The 21,057-nt window shown below is 39.0% G+C and overlaps 1 non-coding gene across 1 annotated transcript; it reads left to right on the top strand.

The window, feature by feature from the left end:
• The first annotated feature begins 20,406 nt into the window (after positions 1–20,406).
• trnah-aug (transfer RNA histidin (anticodon AUG)) lies at positions 20,407–20,479 on the top strand. Its single transcript has one exon. It is a non-coding gene; the product is annotated as a tRNA-His (tRNA).
• Positions 20,480–21,057: the final 578 nt, after the last annotated feature.

Here is a 21,057-nt window from a genome sequence, read left to right as displayed (position 1 = left end):
CTCTTACTGCCGTCTCACGTTTTCCTAAAAGTAATTCCATTGTCTGATTGTCCAGTTATTACAAATTTGATCCCAGTTTCGAAACCATTTCGGCCTCCAAAGTTTGCCACTGGTTTCATCTATTAATTGTAGTCCTATATCCCCCTGGATCCAATGATTGTGGCTTGATCTTGATCAAAAGTGTATTGAGTACAAGTATGTGCACTGTGTATACATAATTTATATTAATGTTTTGTTTGCTGATATAAACAATTGTGATTATATTTAGTTAGTTAGTTAGTTAGTTAGTTAGTTGATTTCTAAACACTGATTCAAACTTTCTTCTGTACATAATTGACATACACTTTATAAATATATATTGAGGGGTTTTTTTGGTTTGTATAACTCTGAGTGTGGGGAAAAAATGTTGTTTCTATTCTCCTGTATCTTTATCCTTTTATTATTATAAAAGTTCAATGAACAGATCAAGCAAAAAAGAAAGAAAGAATGAAAATGACTGAAATAAATGAAAGTTTCATAGTGTTATTGGAGTCTCCCTCCCTATATGGTACATTGTGGTGTAATTTATACACATTGATTTGTCCATTATGACTTTTGGACGCTTTATTATGTCCATTTTATGATGAAAAAGGAATATAAACTGATATCTACTGGTTTCCTGTCAGGGTTGTGGACTGTTTTCTGGTCACTAGAGGCCCCCACTGCCTTTTTGTTGGTGTCCAGTCTCTGTCATTATGTCTAATAGGTGTCTCCTGTGCTTTGTTTAGGTTTGTGTATTTAAGTCACAGGGACCTTCAAAGATGATGAAAATACCCAGATCTGTGCCTCAGCAGAATCTTGCCTCTTAGGTCTACAAACTATGATGTGTTTTTGTTATGACTGTTAATGAAGTTTTAGAAAAATCTCAAGTGTGATCAGTGGAAATCACATGTACCTAAGCTATAATTTTTATAAAAATTATAATTTCATTATAAAAGAAGAGATTTTTTGGGATACAAAGAGGTGTACCCTGTGGAGGTGTACAAGTAGATTATTTTGGTACTAGATTTGGGTCACAGGGTCACATGACCTAGAAGCTATTGAAGAAAAAGTGTTTTTTTAAAAATAAAAATTAAATTAAAAATAAAAGAAGAGATTTTTTGGGATACAAAGAGGTGTACCCTGTGGAGGTGTTCAAGTAGATTATTTTGGTACTAGATTTGGGTCACAGGGTCACATGACCTAGAAGCTATTGAAGAAATAGTGTTTTTTTAAAATAAAAATTAAATTAAAAATAAAAGAAGAGATTTTTGGGGATACAAAGAGGTGTACCCTGTGGAGGTGTCCAAGTAGATTATTTTGGTACTACTTTGGGGTCACAGGGTCACATGACCTAGAAGCTATTGAAGAAATAGTGTTTTTTTTTTCAGTCGTACAGAAATTTGTCGACGGTCCCTAAACTACCGCTTCCGAATGTCTGTCTAATGTCTGAATATCAAGCTAACTTCACCGCGGTCTAACAAGCCGAATAACCTATCAGTATAACAAGTTTGAAATATACCCATACCCTCTTACAACCCCCATATGATACAGGTCTGGGAAGTGGGATCAACAAGCTGACTAGGAAGCAAGCAGAGGCTGCTGTTTTGAGAATGTGCCACTGACCCTTTTTCTAATAAAATAAATGAAAACCCATTAATGGAAGCTGTGATTCCTTTAAGCATAGTTAATTATCAAATATTATATACATTTTGGAATTATAGACACAAATGTTTATATATCTGATTTATTTTGCAATCTTTAATACACTAGAGATGAGGCGATATACCTCACCTCTAGTGAGTGGCCCAGATCTTTGTATATTTTTCTGCTTGTGGCCCTCAGTGAAAAAACTTGGACACCCCTGCATTAGATGATCACAAGCATACCTAATATTCTCTCTCTTTCTCTCCTCTGTTGAGCTAAACTGACTACTCCAGAGTTCCCAGTGTTCCGAGTACCCAGTGTGATGGCTTTTTCTCTTCGGACCTGCCTGATTCATACTGATACCCTACTTCTGGCTGGAATCTTGTTGCTTAAAGGTGCTCACTGCTACTGGGAATAGCTTTGCATGGACAGCTTGGAGACTCATGTGACTGCTGTGCATAGAACCACTTGAATGCTATGGTGCCAGCTTTGAACTGCTGTTGCGGTGGTTGGTTTTGCACTCAGATGTGAATCATTGAACATTTGATGACTTCAGTAGGAAGGAATTAGTGTTAAATCTGTAATGAACTACGGTGATTTATAAGCTGCTCAAAGCTCCTGGTTAGGTACTTGACTATATGAACCTGTAGAAAGAACAGTATTTATAATCACACTCTCCAGCGTGACTCTCAAAGTTTCTTCTCAGGGGGATCTACCTTGACACCATTACCTCAGGTTTGCTCATCAGAGATAAATAAATAAATAAAAAAATAAATTGAATTTTAAACTTTGTAATTTCTGTTCAAAATTTTTTATATTTCTTTAAAGCTGCTTTGAGACAATGTCCTGATTTATTTGATGTTTTTAATGGTTGAATGGTTTTAAATACATCCTTTATAAATTGAGGCTGTATAAGATGTTATAAACATTTTTCTGTTAAAACTATTTACATTTTTATTTTTATATATTTGTCTGTTGAGGTCTTTGGTTCCAGCAGGAATCTGCAAAATAAAACAAACAGATTAAAACAGACTGATAGAAAACAGTGTATTCTTATTTCACACGTTTTTATGCAATTATCTTTTCTTAGTATAATTCCATAATCATGTTGAACTGTGCTACAGAACTCAATACTGATTCAATACAATCACATAATCTAGACTGTTACAGCATGCCATAGCTCGTATTTCATATGTTTAGTGTATCCTCGCTGTCTAACCTGGAGATTGTCTTAAACTCTCTCCGTGAACCACTCGTGGTTGATGATGTCCTCGATAGATGGCCTCAAATCAGGTTCGAGCTCCAGGCACCACAGCACCAGATCAACGAAATCTGTGTGTGCAGTGACGAGACAGAAGTTCAGCCATTTTGTTTTTTTTGTGAGATTTACAGCTGCATCATAAAGGTATAAATGTGATGGACTCACCTCGAGACACATAAGGAGAGAATTCCAGGTGTCCATCTTCAATGTCGCTCTCGGACTCAAAGGGATAGTCTCCGCAGACCAGGTTGAACAACAGAATTCCCAGACCCCAGATGGTAGCAGGAATGCCCATATACGTGTTGGAAATCACCCACTCTGGAGGAGAGAATGCAGGCGTGCCTGAGTGTGAAAAGAAAAAGCAAAGTTAGCATTGTTAAACACGAAAAAAATTTAAAGTACGTCCTCTGCTGCATTCCCTTCGATTCTATTGCATCTCTATTTCCAAATTACCTGCAAACTTTCTGTATGGGACATCCAACAGCAATTCTCCACAGCCGAAGTCAATCAGTTTGACTTCCAGAGTGTCGGTGTTGATGAGCAGATTCTGGGATTTGATGTCACGGTGTAGCACTCTACGGTCACAGCAATGCTGAACCGCTCGAATCACCTGCCGCATGATGTCTCTTGTCTGATCTTCAGTCAGACAACCTCCCTGACTTTTAGCGAATTCATGGATGTCTACACAGGGGCTGGGTCTCTCCAGTACCAAGGCGATGTGATCTGGCATTTCAAACCACTCCAGGAGCTCAATAATATTGCTACACTGAGGTGATTCGGACACAAGCTTCATCAGTGCCACCTCCGCATGCACCTTGCCCTTCACTCCAGGCTAAAATTAAAACAGACATGGCCAGCATGGGTTTGGTGTGAATGCATCTAAACTATGATAAACAGATGGATTGATTTCCTTTATGTTAGTAGGAATAAGTAAACAGTCACATTATATTGGTCTGCATTCAGTTGCATCGTGAGCACAAAATACTAGAAAGTTCACTTACAATGTTCATGGGCTGGATGAAGTGATCCTTCTTCGTAAATTTGATGGCAACCTGTTCATGCATACAAAACATAATTAGTTATCAACATTTCTTTCCACAGCCATTTGCATTACATATAAACACAGACAGATTCAAATAAACCCCAATCTTATCAACATTTGGAAGAGGAATTAACTCTCAGGAAGCTGCACAACAGAAACTAACCATGTTTAGTTCTAACCAGCAGCTTCTATAGAGTGCAGTTTGTTTTATGAGGGGGAGGGAGAACACTTACTTCTTTCCCATCTTCGTTCCGAGTGGCCGCGTAGACAGACCCGAAGCCTCCCTTCCCGAGCAACTTTCCCATGGTGTACCGAGAAGCAAGGGCAGCTGTTAAACAGACAATAATTTTTTTTAACTGAAACTGAATTAAGAAAGGAAGCGTGTCAGGCTCAGTGACCTCTCCTGAGAGTAAAGAATGAGACTTGTGTTGTTAACAGCTATTAAACTGTATTATATTATGTTTCTGAGAACAGTAAAGTATTGCCAATATGAGCATCTAATAAAAGTATAACAAGTCTTTATCTCCTAAAATCTGTTTCCTCCCTATGGAGGATTCTAACATACCTTCTAGGTCCAGATCAGTATCCGCGAAAGCAGGCATCTTGTCCTTAACAGAGTAACTTCCTTCACTCGAGTCACTCGAGTTACTTCCTTCACTCGAGTCACTCGAGTTACTGCCTTCACTCGAGTCACTTCGGTCACTCTTTGCATTTTCTGAGTTCTGAAATTCAGAGGTGGTAGATGTCGCATGCTGCTCTGGCGCAGGATTAGCGTTTGCATCCCCGACTTTGAGTCTGTGCAGCTGCATAACCTCTTGCATCCACTCAGGTACTTCTCCATGTCCTTGCAAATTGATAAACCGCTACAAGACAAATGAGGAAAGTTACATTAGTCATGAAGACTTTACATTATTTTGCATTTCAAACCTGGAAACCATTTAACAATCATTAATAATCTTATTTACCGAAATGAGCCGTCCAGTGAAGCTCTTTTTGAAGCTGTTGGGGAAGGTGATGACTGCCCTGGCGATGACCTCATAGTATTGAAGAGCTTCATCAGGAAAGTCAGCGAAGACTAAACGGTTGGCATGACACAACTTGAACATCTAAGGAAGACAGAGTCATTCATCCTCAGTATTCAGTGTTTAAATTTGACCGGTCAGTACCCATGAAACTGAAAAGAAGAGGAATTCCAACCTGGAAGTTTGGCTGTGCCAGGCCTGAGGTCAGCGACAGCACATATTCGTAAACCTCTGTTCTCTCAATGGCTGCTGTCAGGACTGTCATACCAAATGGCAGACTGGTGCAAATAGAAAAATGTGTCAGTAGCAAGTCAGGAAAAACACAAAACACCTCTCACCACTCTCTTTCTCTCTCTCTCTCTCTCTCTTACTCTCTCTCTCTCTCTCTCTCTCTCTCTCTCACACACACACACACACACACACACATATACAAGCAAATACCTGTTGCATCCGATTAGGTCAAACTGACTCCGTGTCCCCAGCTCCACTTTTGCCGCCACGTAGCAGATGTGCGCAGCGTATGTCAGTTCCCTGCTGGCTGCAGGCGAAAGATCAAACATGCATATGAGAAAACAGTTAAAGAAATGATTACAGCATTTTCAGAAATATGAGGTTACTGTGGTGTTTATCAATACCGAGATCATCTCCCATCTTAATAACAGCTTCTCTGTGATCATCGTCTTGGGCAGAGGAGCACAAGAGCTGTGCCAGAGGAAGACACCATTTGCTCAGGGTCTTGAATTCATGAAGCTGCAGCAGAAATTTTCGAGTTAGTCAGAATGTTTGCAAAAACAATGCACAATCATGTACAGACAGATGCTGATCCTGTTGTGCGATATACTGACATTTGATGTCTTCTTCCTCAGTAAGCTGTAGCTCTTGAAGAGAGTTGTAGCGATCTGAGCCATTATCACTTTCTGCAAAAGAAATATCATGATGTTCCACATATTGATCTTTCATGAAAAAATATTTGCTTACAAAATCAAATACCACACGTACAATAACTATAACTATCACACTTACTCCACTGTTGTGGCAGAACAAGTCCATCATCTGCCAATATAAGTAAGCCTCCTTGTTGTCAACTTGGTCAGCATGCTGGAGACACTTGTTTGCCTGGCACTGGATGTACTGAATCAGATCCTTTTTGTCCATCACATTGCTGCAACACATGTTGGAACAGTGGGATTACTGCATGAGGATTACCCAGCACACATCTGAAATGCCTTTCGATATGATTTAAAATATTCCTGCTTATAACCTGTGAGTGTACAATGAGAACAGAAAGAAGGTTTCACCTCATAAGTGGGCCAGGAAAAGCTGCATCCATAGAATCTTCCCAGACGCCATCATCAGGTGCAGGCACGAAGCTGGGCGTATCTGGAGTTAAAAGCTCAGTTAGGGCTACATGACTACATGAATGTTATTCATTTTACAGTATTTTGTACAGTTCTTGTATTAACTGTCTCCAAAACTACATATTTCGAGAGAGACTTAAGTTAAATGATTACTTTTATGTGTGTGTGTGTGTGTGTGTGTGTGTGTGTGTGTGTGTGTCGTACCTGCAAAGAATCCATTTAAAGCACGGACATCTGCTTTCTCTTTGAAGTTGTGGTTCAATACATCCACCATTTTCAAAAATGTTCTGTAAAACTGTGGAAAATGAACAGTTAGCAATATATGTGGACATTCTGGCTCATTTTCACAGTTCTCAAACAAAACCAAAACAGTTCAGAAAACAGAAAAGATGAACAATACCGGCTTTCACCACTGGAGGTCATTATGACCGAGATATTAATCAGTTTTTACACAGTCAGGATTCATCGGCTAGTAAATTACCCTCATTAGCCGTCTACAAAGAGTCGGTGTGATGTGCTCGACTGTTTCAAACCATTTGTTTTTGTATTTCGTGACAACCGCAGTCGTTTATTAATGTTATTTATCATTTAAAATCGGATCTATGTTTTTAATATTCACTCACCTATCGGGTGAAAAAGAAGTTTAGGTTTGTGTTTGTAGTAGTTTGTAATGTGGTTGTTGTCCAAATCCTCCTAACGCGATACCAGCTCTGAAACACGGTCCAGTAACTGTTACTGTGGCAGCGCTTTATAGCGTCACGGCTGATTCTGCTACGTAAAAATGTTCGATACGTATTGCTATTTTTTTTTTGGAGGGGGGAGGGGGGGTGTCGGGGTAAATACAAACACAGAACAGCAGGGAGCTTAACAACTATAACATATAAGAGTACACACAGGCAACATCAGCAATGGGGCACATAAATAAATAAATAAATAAATAAATAAATAAAAATTAAAGACCTATGTCATAACCAGAGGTGGACAAAGTACACAACTTCCTTACTTGAGTAAAAGTACAGATACTACTGGTCAAACATTACTCCATTACAAGTAAAAGTTGTAAAGACAGGTTTTTACTTAAGTAAAAGTACAGAAGTACTAGTTTTTAAAAGTACTTAAGTATCGAAAGTAAAAAGTAAATGTCATCGCATTGTTTTTTGTTGCACTGTTGTATGCAATACTTAGAGTACCTTTTGTAGCAACCTTGTGAATATACTGACCAGTTTGTAGTATCTGTTGAATTAAAAGCTTTTAGAATGTTACAAAACCTATAGAAAATAAACAACTGAATTGACAAAAAAGACGGGTATAATCATTTTCATTTTTGTTTAACACTCCTACCACCCCCAACAAAAAAGTACAGGTACATCTCAAAAAATTAGAATATCATGAAAAAGGTCAATATTTTTTGTCACTCAGTTCAGAAAGTGAAACCCATATATTCTATAGATTCATTACACATAGAGTGAAATATTTCAAGCCTTTATTTCTTGAAATTGTGATGATTATGGCTTACAGATAAGGAAAACCCAAAATTCTGTGTCTCAGAAAATTAGAATATTGTGAAAAAGTTCAATATTGGAAAGTCATGGTGTCGCACCCTAATCAGCTAATTACCTCAAAACACCTGCAAAGGTTTCCTGAGCTTTTAAATGGTCTCTCAGTCTACAGCAACACTGCTTTAACAAAGAGTTATATATATTTCCACATTTCATTTACATCGTTTTAATATGCATTTACACCATTCTCAAGGCTCCTCCCTCCTGTGTGCAATGCGTTGTGGGCAATATTATCCATTAGAGTGTGCATTGTTCTGCACTTTGAATTTCTACTGGAAGTAGTAGACCATCCAGGAATTTTTGGAATACTCTTTTCAGTATACTACGATTTAGAGCATACTAATTCTAATTTTGAATACTATTTAGGACTATTTTTTACAATTTCATAGTATGAGAATTTGGACGCAGAATACGTTTTTGTGTGTTAACTAACATCATTACCAATGTGTTGGTGGTGTATAATATACAAAGCATATCTTCGTCCATTTTGCCAGCAATTGATCAATTGAGTTCAAAAAATTACGGTAAACCACTGAACTTTACGACAGGTGATGCTACAAGAGTGAAAAAAATCATCCTCTGAATAACGTAACTACTTTCTACTCGATGACCTGGACAGAAATGTAGTGGAGTAAAAAGTAGAATATTTGTCTTTCAAATGGAGTGAAGTTAAAGTAAGAAGTATCCAGAAAAAATAACACAAAAGTAAAGTACAGATACTCAAAAAGTGTACTTAAGTACAGTACTCAAGTAAATGTACTTCTTTACTGTCCACCTCTGGTGGCAAGTGGTACTGGTTTTCTATCCTTGCTAATGGGGCAGGTCTGGCTCTTCCTTCTCTTGATCCCCCTGGCATCCTCTGGTTAGTTCCTTGTGCAGCTTTCTGGTCTGCATGTAGCATGGAGCTCTCTCACTAAGTTGACAGAGGCTTGATTTTGGGGCAACCACTGTCATTTTTCAATGTGGGGATTCACCAGGGTCCTCACCAGCTCCTCCAAAAAAGCCTCCTCTTGTAGGGTTTTCCCATGTTCCTGCCAGGAAATATTTACACATGCATTGTATGCTGAGACTTCCAGTATATTGTAAAAGACAGCCATTGGCCATCTTTTGGTCTTCCGTTTGCATGTGAAGATGGCAATGACCTTGTCTAGATTATCAATTTCTCCTTTGTTTTTGTTGTAACTCATAATCCTGTCTGGCTTTTTGTCCTCCCTACTGCTCGCAGCAGCATTCTTGTCAGGAGCGGACATCACAAAAACATTTTTATTTTTTCTGGGACGGTATGACACAATTGTAGTTGACTCTGTAAATGCAAACTTAGAGGAAAGACGAGCCCTGTCTTTTATTCCAAGAAGTGCAAGAGGAAGTTCAGGTTTATTTTTCTTGACCATTACCACTATGACAATGTCACTTTGCTCTCGGTCTCAGTATCACTTTTATTTACAAAGATATGGTCAGTAACCTAATAGACACTGTATCTCTTGCTCATGTTGAAACAGACTGATGCTGCTGCAAAATGAAACTGATAACACACATGAGCCTTATTTATAGATAGAAATGTTCAGAGAATTCTGTGCATATTGTTCACACCCCATCCCCAAAAATGATATAAAATATTCTGTGAGAAAAGTTGTGTTCCCTCGCGGTCAGGTGTCCCCATGGAAGACAGGGTGGGTGGGGGAAGGGGTAAGCTGTGTCTGTGTGCTGGGTAATTGAGCCAAATTTGATTCACAGATCAACCCATAACTTTTATATGATGCATGTATGCATATAACAGTCAATATTCTCAGCGGGTCATATTTCCCCCGTAGCACCATAGAGGTCACTTTTTTTTAAAGACCTTTAGAATTTACTAAAATGGTGACAGTTTCTTCTGTTGTGTTAAAATAGCTGTCTTTGAGGACATCATGAAGCCTTGTTCCAAGTAAATAGTGTTTTTTACATATCTTAACTTGAAAACGGGTCGAATTTGATCCTAACACAATATAAGGGTTAACAAAGCTCTATTGAGATATGACTCACTTCCTGTTTAGGTCTTTACCCTAGAATTGTATTGGATTCCACCAACATCCACCTAGGGTTTCTATAGTCTGTCATAAAAAATGAAATTGGAAATGGAAATTTATTGGGGAAAAATTATTATTTTTGGTCAAAACGCTCTGTAGATGAAACAATACTACATTTGGTGGTGATAAGATCAGTCTAGTTCACAAAAGCGTGTTTTTCAGATAATTCAAAATGGCGGAAAATTCAAAATGGCGGTAAATTCAATATAGCTCACTTTAAGCCCAGTGGGTGCATTGGTATCACTGTGACACAAAGATTCAGATCACAACTCTAGGACAAACAATTCAAAGGTTATAAGCAACAAAGTACAAGTTTGGCCTGTTGGTGGCGCTACAGAGATTTAGAAAATGGCCTCTGTTGCAGTTTGCCGACTGTGAAAGTTTTTTGTCTTCAAAATGTCCGAGTTGTGATTAAAACCGAACAATTTTCTTCTGGTGTCACACTGATGAACATTAAGGAGATTGAAACTAGACTATTATTATTATTATTATTATAACTTCACTGTAATTTTATTAAACACTTTAATTAAACATTTTCTTTTCTTTTCTTTTCTTTTCTTTCAAAAGCAATTATAGCATTTATTACAGGTCTAGAAACAAACTGTACATTACAGACAGAAAACAGTACAAAGCATTGATAACATAATATTTCTTACCAAAAAAAACCTTTCATGCTATATTTCAGTTAAATAAAATGCACTTTTAGTAAAAGAGAGAGAGAGAGAGAGAGAGAGATAATATAGCACAGAAACAATTAGATACATTAAAGCAAAGACATTAGACATTCCTGCAAGAATAAATATATATAATGTCTTTTTACTGCATATAAATACAGTTTGTGGTGCACACACAAATACATTTATTAAAGCCACTATCCAAAAATATATATTATTCAATTACTATTTCTAAACATCTACATATTTTATTCCCCCGTTTATTCAGTCCTGATTATACAAATTTAATTATACAAAGTAAATAGTCCCTTGATCCTATATTCTATGAGCTGTTTGATTGGGTAGACTGCACACACTCTGTACAATCTGCAACGATGCTCGATCTCTGCTGTTTATTTACTAACAGCTTGCATTTACACTGTATTCTCACTAGGTGGCAGCAGCGGGTCTTTTGTATTTCACCTCAGCGTACTGGACACGCTCGTATTCCTTTGTGCCACCAGTGGTCAGAGACGAGCCCTGAGTGCGGGAGGAGAAGAGAATGCTGGAGTAGTGAACATCATCCTGATGTGTGACACATACCTGTCCACTCTGGAAATACGGGTCTTCAGTGGAGCTGTGACTTTGCCCTGATTTGGACTTTCTCCTCCTGAGAAAATTGAAAGCATTTTAAGCAAATGCAATGTGTCACTGATCCTGTAAATGATCTAACTCTGTACATACCACATCCACAGAGCTCCCACGATGATTATTAATAAACTTCAGTTTGTTATAACGTGGTTTCTTCCTCAGCTCAGATTAGAGCTATAGATATAGATTATAGATCAGCTATAGATTACTGAAGGTAATTATTTCGGCTAATGGACCTCAATTTGTAAACCTTTAAGCAGTCATTGGACAAGCAAAAACAATTAGGCATCACACTTCCACATTGCATTGACAGATTTTTTTTCTGTTACAGAAATACTTCAGTCCCAATTGAATTGTTTCTGAAAAGAAAAATTAGAAGGCGGCTATCACAGATACAGCCACAGTTCTCTTCTCAAATGCAGGAAAAGCAGCAAACGCAAATAAGAAGTTCAGTTCATGTGAGAGTATTTTATCCACAGCAGAAGGTACATGTGAAGCAGTTCAGGGGAAGGGAAGAGAAGTGGAAGGCCATTAGGTCCAGTTACTTACCTGGTCTGGGGAAAGGGCAAGTCCTACAAAAAGCATGTAGATCAGTTAAAAGCAACAAAATGAATGAATACTGAGCAGGATGTGGAAGCGCTGTCAGACAAAACGTCTGTGACACTTCAGGAACAGGGTTAAGAGCAAGTGAAAATTCAACAGTAGTATCAGAAATATCTCAAAGGTCTGTTAACATTAAGCCTTTCTGTGTCTGAAGAGTATGCCAGAGGTTAAATCTGTAAAACCCCAATGAATCTGGATAAAGATGCTGTGGATTTTTTGTTAAGGGTTTATTTATTTATTCATTTATTTTGGTTGGCTGTTGTGATATTTGTGAAAGTGGTACAGTGAGTGTAGTGTATTAAATATAATACAAAAAAAGTTAAAAAAAAAATGTTTTGGGATGAGTTGGAAAAGTAGTAAATTGTTATTGTCTGTTTTTAAAGACAAATGTGTTGATATAGTCTAGGACGTGTATGTACAAAAAGAAAGTAGAGCCATGGTGCCATGTGATGTGAAGGGTGTGCTTGTGTATGCACTATGAGGTACATGGTGTTCATGTCAAGTCTGTTAATAAACTTCAGTTCATGTTATAATGTGGTTTCTTCCTCAGCTCAGAAATTCCAGATGTCCACCCAGCCACGACACTACTGTAGTTCCATTTTGACAACTATGATGCAATTCTGTCTTTTGTGCTTGTTAACAACAATCACTGGAACTTGCTGGTTTGTAATTCTTTGTTGTTGATTTTTGTTCGTTTTCATTTTGTATTATTTGTCTTTTAATCCACACCATTTCACAAGTAGTGAACAAAATATATTTCTGACTCTTTTCCTTTTTAGGTAGATAGATAGATAGATAGATAGATAGATAGATAGATAGATAGATAGATAGATAGATAGATAGATAGATAGATAGATAGATAGATAGATAGATAGATTTTATTGATCCCATGAGTGATATACTGTATATATATATAAACAGTAACAATCATTTTTGGAAAGTTCTAGCAACCACAGCTGCCAGTGTTTTTCACCACAGATGGACCAGTTTGTTTTTAATAATGTATAATCTAAAATAAAAATAACGCATAATCTAAAACAAAATCTGTGTGAAAGAAAAAATAAGTGTTGTGGTTAATTATTAAATGTTGCAGAAAGGAAATCCAAACTTGTTATCCAAACCCTGGTGTCTATCTGACCACAACATCTCTCTGACAGCTTTTCCTCCATATTTAGAGCTGATGCTGCTTTGAACTCTGAAGTTTCTTCCTCATGGTGCGTTAGTTCCTAAGTCTCATCTATGAACTGATCACTTGACCAACATGCTGCAATCACCTTTGTGAATGAACTTGAACATGTACAATTAAAATCACATCTTGAGCTTCACTTGTTATCAGTTTATTTGGCATTACAACAACACCAGATCATTAGTTCTACAGATTTAACAGGTTTAGACTGTTGGCTAGAAAGTATTTGCTTGTGAGAGGAAAACAGTGGAATTACTTCTGAACACCAAAGTTCCAGCAGATGGAGAATTTCTACAGTGCAATTATATGAGAAATAAATGAGAAATGCTAATGATGTGTTATAAAAAAAAGACACTGGAGACATGAGTATTGAACAAAAAAATAATTTATTAACTATTTATAACTATTTACAAGCAATGATGAACTTTAAACTTATTACAGATATTAACATATTTTATACCACAACAAAATGCTTGAATCTAATTGAAATGTGTGCATTATTTTAAAACATTTTAGTACGATCACTTTAGCATTATTTTAGTAGCATTTATTATACGTTAATATTAATAATAATTATTTCTAAAATAAATATGTGTATGCCAGACATAATCTGAGACGATGAATGAATTTAAAAACTGATTGTTGTTTAATAAAGTGATTCTTAAAAAGGTTGATGTGACATTTTTATGAAATGCTTACTGTATGTAACATTAATGTTTAATAAATGAAACATTGCTATCATTGGGAAATCGCTGTGGTATAAATATCTTAATAAACTCTAAACTTGGGGGTGGGGGTGTTTAGGGGGTTTAGAAGGGAATGGGGGGATTTGGGGGGGTGGGGGTACACTACATTTTTATAACTTATTGAAAAAAATCTTAATCTTAAAAATGTAATATATAAATATTTACAGAAATGCATAAATCAACAACAATGCAAATTATATTAATATAATTATATTATTAATGTAAATTAGACTAATACACAGGAAATAAAAAAACAACATTAATAATCTAAAGATCCTATACATTTAACAAAAACTAAATGTAAAAACCAGCAGACATTTTCTACAATTCTACAATCATTAAAATGGTTTACATTTATAGATTATGATAGAGATGAGACTAATGCTGAAATCTAGGGGTGAAATACTTACCACACATACTTACCACAGATACATACCTTACATCATGAATACGAGGTGATGAACATGAGGTGAAGACTGAGCTTTTTAAAGTTACATCTCGTTCACAAAAATACTAACTACCCAAGTGGGGACTACGACAGGCGTCCTGATGAACTCCACCTCCCCATCAGGATCCACAGGATGCCGTCTACTCAGAGGGGCTTCTTGATTGCCATCCTCTTCGTCCCGCCTCCTCCTTATGCCCTGGAGTGGGACAGGAGTTATTGTGGCAGGAGCATAGTACATACCAGCCACAATGCTGTGGATGTCGATATTGAAATAAGGCTGGGGCAAAGGAACTGTTGAAGGCTGTGGACTCCCTGAAGGTGGTGGCCTCCTCAAAGGGGATGGGGTCCTGAGAGGGGATGGACTCCTCACAGGGGATGGGGTCCTGAGAGGGGATGGACTCCTCACAGGGGATGGGGTCCTGAGAGGGGATGGACTCCTCACAGGGGATGGGGTCCTGAGAGGGGATGGACTCCTCACAGGGGGTGGGACTAGATGATTCCCCTCACTCTCAGGTTGGTGACTTGTACAGAGTGAGAGGCACCCTGAACCAAAACGGCTACCACAGCATTCTGCAGCGCCATGCAATACCCTCTGGTATGCATCTAGTTGGTCAGGGGTTCATCCTACAGTAAGATAATGACCCAAAACATAAGTCCAAGCTATGCCAGAACTACCTCAGGAAAAAAGAACAAGATGGTAAGCTTGAAAACATGGAGTGGCCAGCACAGTCTCCAGACTTAAACCCCATGGAGCTGGTTTGGGATGAACTGGACAGAAGAGTGAAAGCAAAGCTACAAGTGCCACACATTTATGGAAACTTCTGCAACAGATTTGGGAAGAACTTTCTGAAGAATATTTGATTTCTATTGTAGAAAGAATGCCACGAGTGTGTTCAGCTGTTATATCTGCCAAAGGTGGCTACTTCAATGAGTCAAAAGTTTAGAATACATTTTGGTCTATAAATTGATTCCATGATTTCTTTTTTTTAACTCCAATTGCTTATTTGTACTATGCTTTCATTTCAGAGTGCAATGAGACATTAAACTGAATAATTTTCAATAAAAAACTGGAAAAATTGGAGTGTTCTAAAACTTTTGACCAGTAGTGTATATATATATATGCATAAACTTTTAAGCCATAACATTATGACCACCTGTCTAATATTGTTAGTCCTCCTTTTGCTGCCAAAATAGCCCTGCAGCCCTGACCCATAGAGGTGTGGTCTTCACTAGATCTCTGAATGAAATTTATTTATTTATTTTTATATACACTATATTGCCAAAAGTATTTGCTCACCCATCCAAATAATCAGAATCAGGTGTTCCAATCACTTCCATGGCCACAGGTGTATAAAATCAAGCACCTAGGCATGCAGACTGTTTTTACAAACATTTGTGAAAGAATGGGTCGCTCTCAGGAGGTCAGTGAATTCCAGCGTGGAACTGTGATAGGATGCCACCTGTGCAACAAATCCAGTCGTGAAATTTCCTCGCTCCTAAATATTCCACAGTCAACTGTCAGCTGTATTATAAGAACGTGGAAGTGTTTGGGAACGACAGCAACTCAGCCACGAAGTGGTAGGCCACGTAAACTGACGGAGCGGGGTCAGCGGATGCTGAGGCGCATAGTGCGAAGAGGTCGCCAACTTTCTGTAGAGTCAATCGCTACAGACCTCCAAACTTCATGTGGCCTTCAGATTAGCTCAAGAACAGTGCGCAGAGAGCTTCATGGAATGGGTTTCCATGGCTGAGCAGCTGCATCCAAGCCATACATCACCAAGTGCAATGCAAAGCGTCGGATGCAGTGGTGTAAAGCACGCCGCCACTGGACTCTAGAGCAGTGGAGATGTGTTCTCTGGAGTGACGAATCGCGCTTCTCCATCTGGCAATCTGATGGACGAGTCTGGGTTTGGCGGTTGCCAGGAGAACGGTACTTGTCTGACTGCATTGTGCCAAGTGTAAAGTTTGGTGGAGGGGGGATTATGGTGTGGGGTTGTTTTTCAGGAGCTGGGCTTGGACCCTTAGTTCCAGTGAAAGGAACTCTGAATGCTTCAGCATACCAAGACATTTTGGACAATTCCATGCTCCCAACTTTATGGGAACAGTTTGGAGCTGGCCCCTTCCTCTTCCAACATGACTGTGCACCAGTGCACAAAGCAAGGTCCATAAAGACATGGATGACAGAGTCTGGTGTGGATGAACTTGACTGGCCTGCACAGAGTCCTGACCTCAACCCGATAGAACACCTTTGGGATGAATTAGAGTGGAGACTGAGAGCCAGGCCTTCTCGTCCAACATCAGTGTGTGACCTCACAAATGCGCTTCTGGAAGAATGGTCAAAAATTCTCATAAACACACTCCTAAACCTTGTGGACAGCCTTTCCAGAAGAGTTGAAGCTGTTATAGCTGCAAAGGGTGGACCGACGTCATACTGAACCCTATGGATTAGGAATGGGATGTCACTTAATTTCTTATGCGAGTCAAGGCAGGTGAGCGAATACTTTTGGCAATATAGTGTATGTATATATTCATTCAGAGATCTAGTGAAGACCACACCTCTATGGGTCAGGGCTGCAGGGCTCTTTTGGCAGCAAAAGGAGGACTAACAATATTAGACAGGTGGTCATAATGTAATGGCTTAAAAGTTTATGCATGTGTATACACCACTGTTCAAAAGTTTTAGAACACCCCAATTTTTCCAGTTTTTTATTGAAAATTATTCAGTTTAATGTCTCATTGCACTCTGAAATGAAAGCATAGTACAAATAAGCAACTGGAGTTAAAAAAGAAATCATGGAATCAATTTCTAGACCAAAATGTATTCTAAACTTTTGACTCATCGAAGTAGCCACCTTTGGCAGATATAACAGCTGAACACACTCGTGGCATTCTTTCTACAATAGAAATCAAATATTCCTCAGAAAGTTCTTCCCAAATCTGTTGCAGAAGTTTCCATAAATGTGTGGCACTTGGTTGCTTTGCTTTCACTCTTCTGTCCAGTTGATCCCAAACCAGCTCCATGGGGTTTAAGTCTGGAGACTGTGCTGGCCACTCCATGTTTTCAAGCTTACCATCTTGTTCTTTTTTCCTGAGGTAGTTCTGGCATAGCTTGGACTTAGGTTTTGGGTCATTATCTTGCTGTAGGATGAACCCCTGACCAACTAGGTGCATACCAGAGGGTATTGCATGGCGCTGCAGAATGCTGTGGTAGCCGTTTTGGTTCAGGGTGCCTCTCACTCTGTACAAGTCACCGACCCTGGATCCAGCAAAACAGCCCCAGACCATCACACTTCCTCCTCCATGTTTGACAGTTGATGCCACACACTGTGGAACCATCCTTTCGCCTACTCGACGGCGTACAAAGATCCTGCATGATGAACTGAAGATTTCAATTTTTGATTCATCAGTCCATAATACCTTCTTCCAGTCTTCAGTAGTCCAATGGCGGTGTTTCATGGCCCAGGCAAGCCTCTTTGTCTTATTCTGACGTCTTAGTAATGGCTTTCTTGCTGCAACTCGTCCTGTCAAACCTGTAGCTCAAAGTCTTCTCTTCACAGTTGAAACTGAGACTTGCTTACTACGACCACTATCAAGCTGTGCTTGAAGCTGTTGTCCTGTGAGCTGCCTATCACGCAAGCTGTTCACTCTCAGAAATTTGTCCTCTGATTCAGTTGTGGCTTTGGGTCTGCCAGACCTCTTCCTGTCAGAGTTTGCCCCAGTTTCTGAGTGCCTTTTGATGGTGAAGGAAACTGTACTCACTGACACCTTGACTTTCTTTGCAATTTCTCTGTAGGAAAGACCTACATTTTTAAGTGTTATGATGGTCTGTCTCTCTTCCGTTGTTAATTGCCTTTTTCTTGCCATTTTTGTAGCAACACGCTACTTTCTGCAGTACAATACTGTTCAACTGATGCTCACGAGGGTATGGTACCACAGTGTGTTCCAACACTGCTTTTATGCAGACAGAGAGGGTTGTAAGTAATCCAGAAAAGCTGGAACACCTGGAGGAATTAGTAGCACCAGCTTTCAAGGCTTGATCAACCTCCATTGCTGCAGAACAGCTTTAAATTGTTAACCATTTTGTGTTCCCTGAAAAAGGCCTTTTTGTATAATTCTGAAATGTACATTATTTTTCAGTTTTGGGTAACCTTACCTTTTTTTTAACCTCTGGCAGTTCACCACTTACCTTTGTACCATTTCAAGCTATTCATTGGACTTGAACGACTTGAATTGCAATAAATAACTGGAAAAATTGGGGTGTTCTAAAACTTTTGACCGGTAGTGTATGTGTGTATATACACACACTTTACTGTGCAAACAGTGTGTATGTGTAAAAATAAGAATTAATAAGAAAGAAAAGCTCAGATATTTAGAGACAGACCTTTTTTATTTATATATCTATTATATAAGTCAGTATGAGTGAGAGTGAGGGGAATCACCTAGTCCCACCCCCTGTGAGGAGTCCATCCCCTCTGTACACCATCATGGCACCTGTTAGGGGGTGGGATTAGACAGCAAGTAAACAATTTTGTCCTCAAAGCTGATGTGTTAGATGCAGAAAAAATGGGCGAGTGTATGGAGAAGGGCCAAATTGTGATGGCTATACGACTGGATCAGAGCATCTCCAAAACTGCAGTTCTTGGGGCATGTTCCCAGTCTGCAGTAGTCAGTATCTATCAAAAGTGGTCCAATGAAGGAACATAGGGTTATGGCGGCGAGTGAGGGCAAGACTAGTGAGAAAACCTGAACACAATCAAAGGGGGCTGAACACAAATGCAGATAACCAGATCACAGTTCTGGAGAAATGTTTACTTATCTTTAATTAGATAATAATGCAGGTCAAATAATCCACAAAACAAATCCAACAAGTCAACTCAAAAGACTTGACAGTAGTTCCAAAGAATAAATCCCCAAAATCCACAAGGTTAATCCAAAAGCATACAAAAGGTTCACAGGAGTCTAATCAAAAAACAAAGTCAATACTTCCAAAAAGTCATTCTAATTAGTCCACAAAATAAATCCATAAGGCGTTCAAAAGAGCACTTGTCAATCAATCAAAACAAAGAACTATACCAGATGCACAAAGTCTTTTAAGGACAAGGCCATAAAACAGAGCACACGGCTGACCTAGACTTAATCAAGGTACAGGAAACACTAAGCAAAGTATTTGTGGAGGAAAAGGGTGACTTAAATACACAAACCTAAACAAAGCACAGGAGACACCTATTAGACATAATGACAGAGACTGGACACCAACAAAAAGGCAGTGGGGGCCTCTAGTGGGCAGAAAACAGTCCACAACCCTGACAGGAAACCAGTAGATATCAGTTTATATCTTGCTCTGTTCATGTTACAATTAGTTGCAGATCTTACCTGTATATTTCAGTCTAGTTGTGTTGATATTTAACATGATCAGAAAATGACAGATGATTTTCAAAGTCTTTTCCTGTTTCATCATAAAATGGACATAATAAAGCGTCCAAAAGTCAGAATGGACAAACCCATGTGTATAAATCACACCAAAATATGGATTTGAATTAAAACACTTAAGAGAAACATTATTTCAGACTTTTGGATAACAGCTGGATAGACTTTTATTTGATAATTATGTGCAGTATTGAGATTAAAATTTATACTTGATTTGGATTGGTCAGAAGGTGTTCAGCATGGACCTGATAGCAGTTCAGGTTTCAAATCAAATCTCTCTTTTTTAAAGAATGTCCTCTTTGTGATTATATATATATACAGTTATACAAACCAAAAAATAGTGTATGTCAAATATGTACAGAAGAAACTGAATTTGAGTTTAGAGACTAACTAACTAACTAACTGACTAAATATAATCACAATCGTTTACATCAGCAAACAAAACATTAATATAAATTATGTATACACAGGCCAGAGGGGCGCCAGAACGCATATCACAACATGTAGCAGCTCCTTTTACCTGCCGGCCCAGGTGCATGGGGTGCCGTGATCGTATAGTGGTTAGTACTCTGCGTTGTGGCTGCAGCAACCCTGGTTCGAATCCGAGTCACGACATTGGCTTTTCCACATCACCATTGAACGCTAGGCGTGGCTTTTGACCTCTGGCCGTTTGTCACTTGAAAAGCATAAACAGGTCCCGCTCCCCTTAAAGCTCACATGGGCCAGTGGCGCAATGGATAACGCGTCTGACTATGGATCAGAAGATTCTAGGTTCGACTCCTGGCTGGCTCGGCTTCCTTTTAAGAGCCCAGAGGTGTGCCACAAACTCCAGCTGCCGAATTGCTGGCAGAGTAACACCTCCCACAATCCCTGAAATGCAGAGAGTCCTGTACTGGGAGGTACGCTGGTTTTCTGCACCAGGAACACCAGCCCACCCTCTGTCTAGCAGCTGATCTTCCGCTGGAGTGACAGCTTGAGTAGCTGGATGTTCGGTCAGCGCTGGCCGATTTTGTGCTCTGCAATGCAAGGTTCCCATACAAAGCTCTGGATGATACCGCGCTGGAGCTCAAACTGCTTGGTGGTCGAGTAAAATGCCGATCTCAACTCTCCCAGGGAGCCCTCCCATATGGTCTAGCGGTCAGGATTCCTGGTTTTCGCCCGGGTTTGACTCCCGGTATGGGAACGTGACTTTATTGGATTGCCCGCAGAACTGGCAAGGAGTTCACCAAATCGCTCAGTTAATAACGGCTGGGAACACTTCCTCAACAGAAACCAAAAACGATCACTGATTGCAGCCAGCAGCATGTTGGTGTTGTGTTCATTTCAATTCACAGCGCAAAACGTTACATAACTGATTTGTCATCACTTAT

The sequence above is a fragment of the Hemibagrus wyckioides genome, unplaced genomic scaffold (assembly GCF_019097595.1).
Source record: "Hemibagrus wyckioides isolate EC202008001 unplaced genomic scaffold, SWU_Hwy_1.0 Contig7, whole genome shotgun sequence".
Taxonomy (NCBI): domain Eukaryota; kingdom Metazoa; phylum Chordata; class Actinopteri; order Siluriformes; family Bagridae; genus Hemibagrus; species Hemibagrus wyckioides.
The sequence above is the reverse complement of the archived record's forward strand: the minus strand, read 5'-3'. Positions and strand labels throughout refer to the sequence as shown.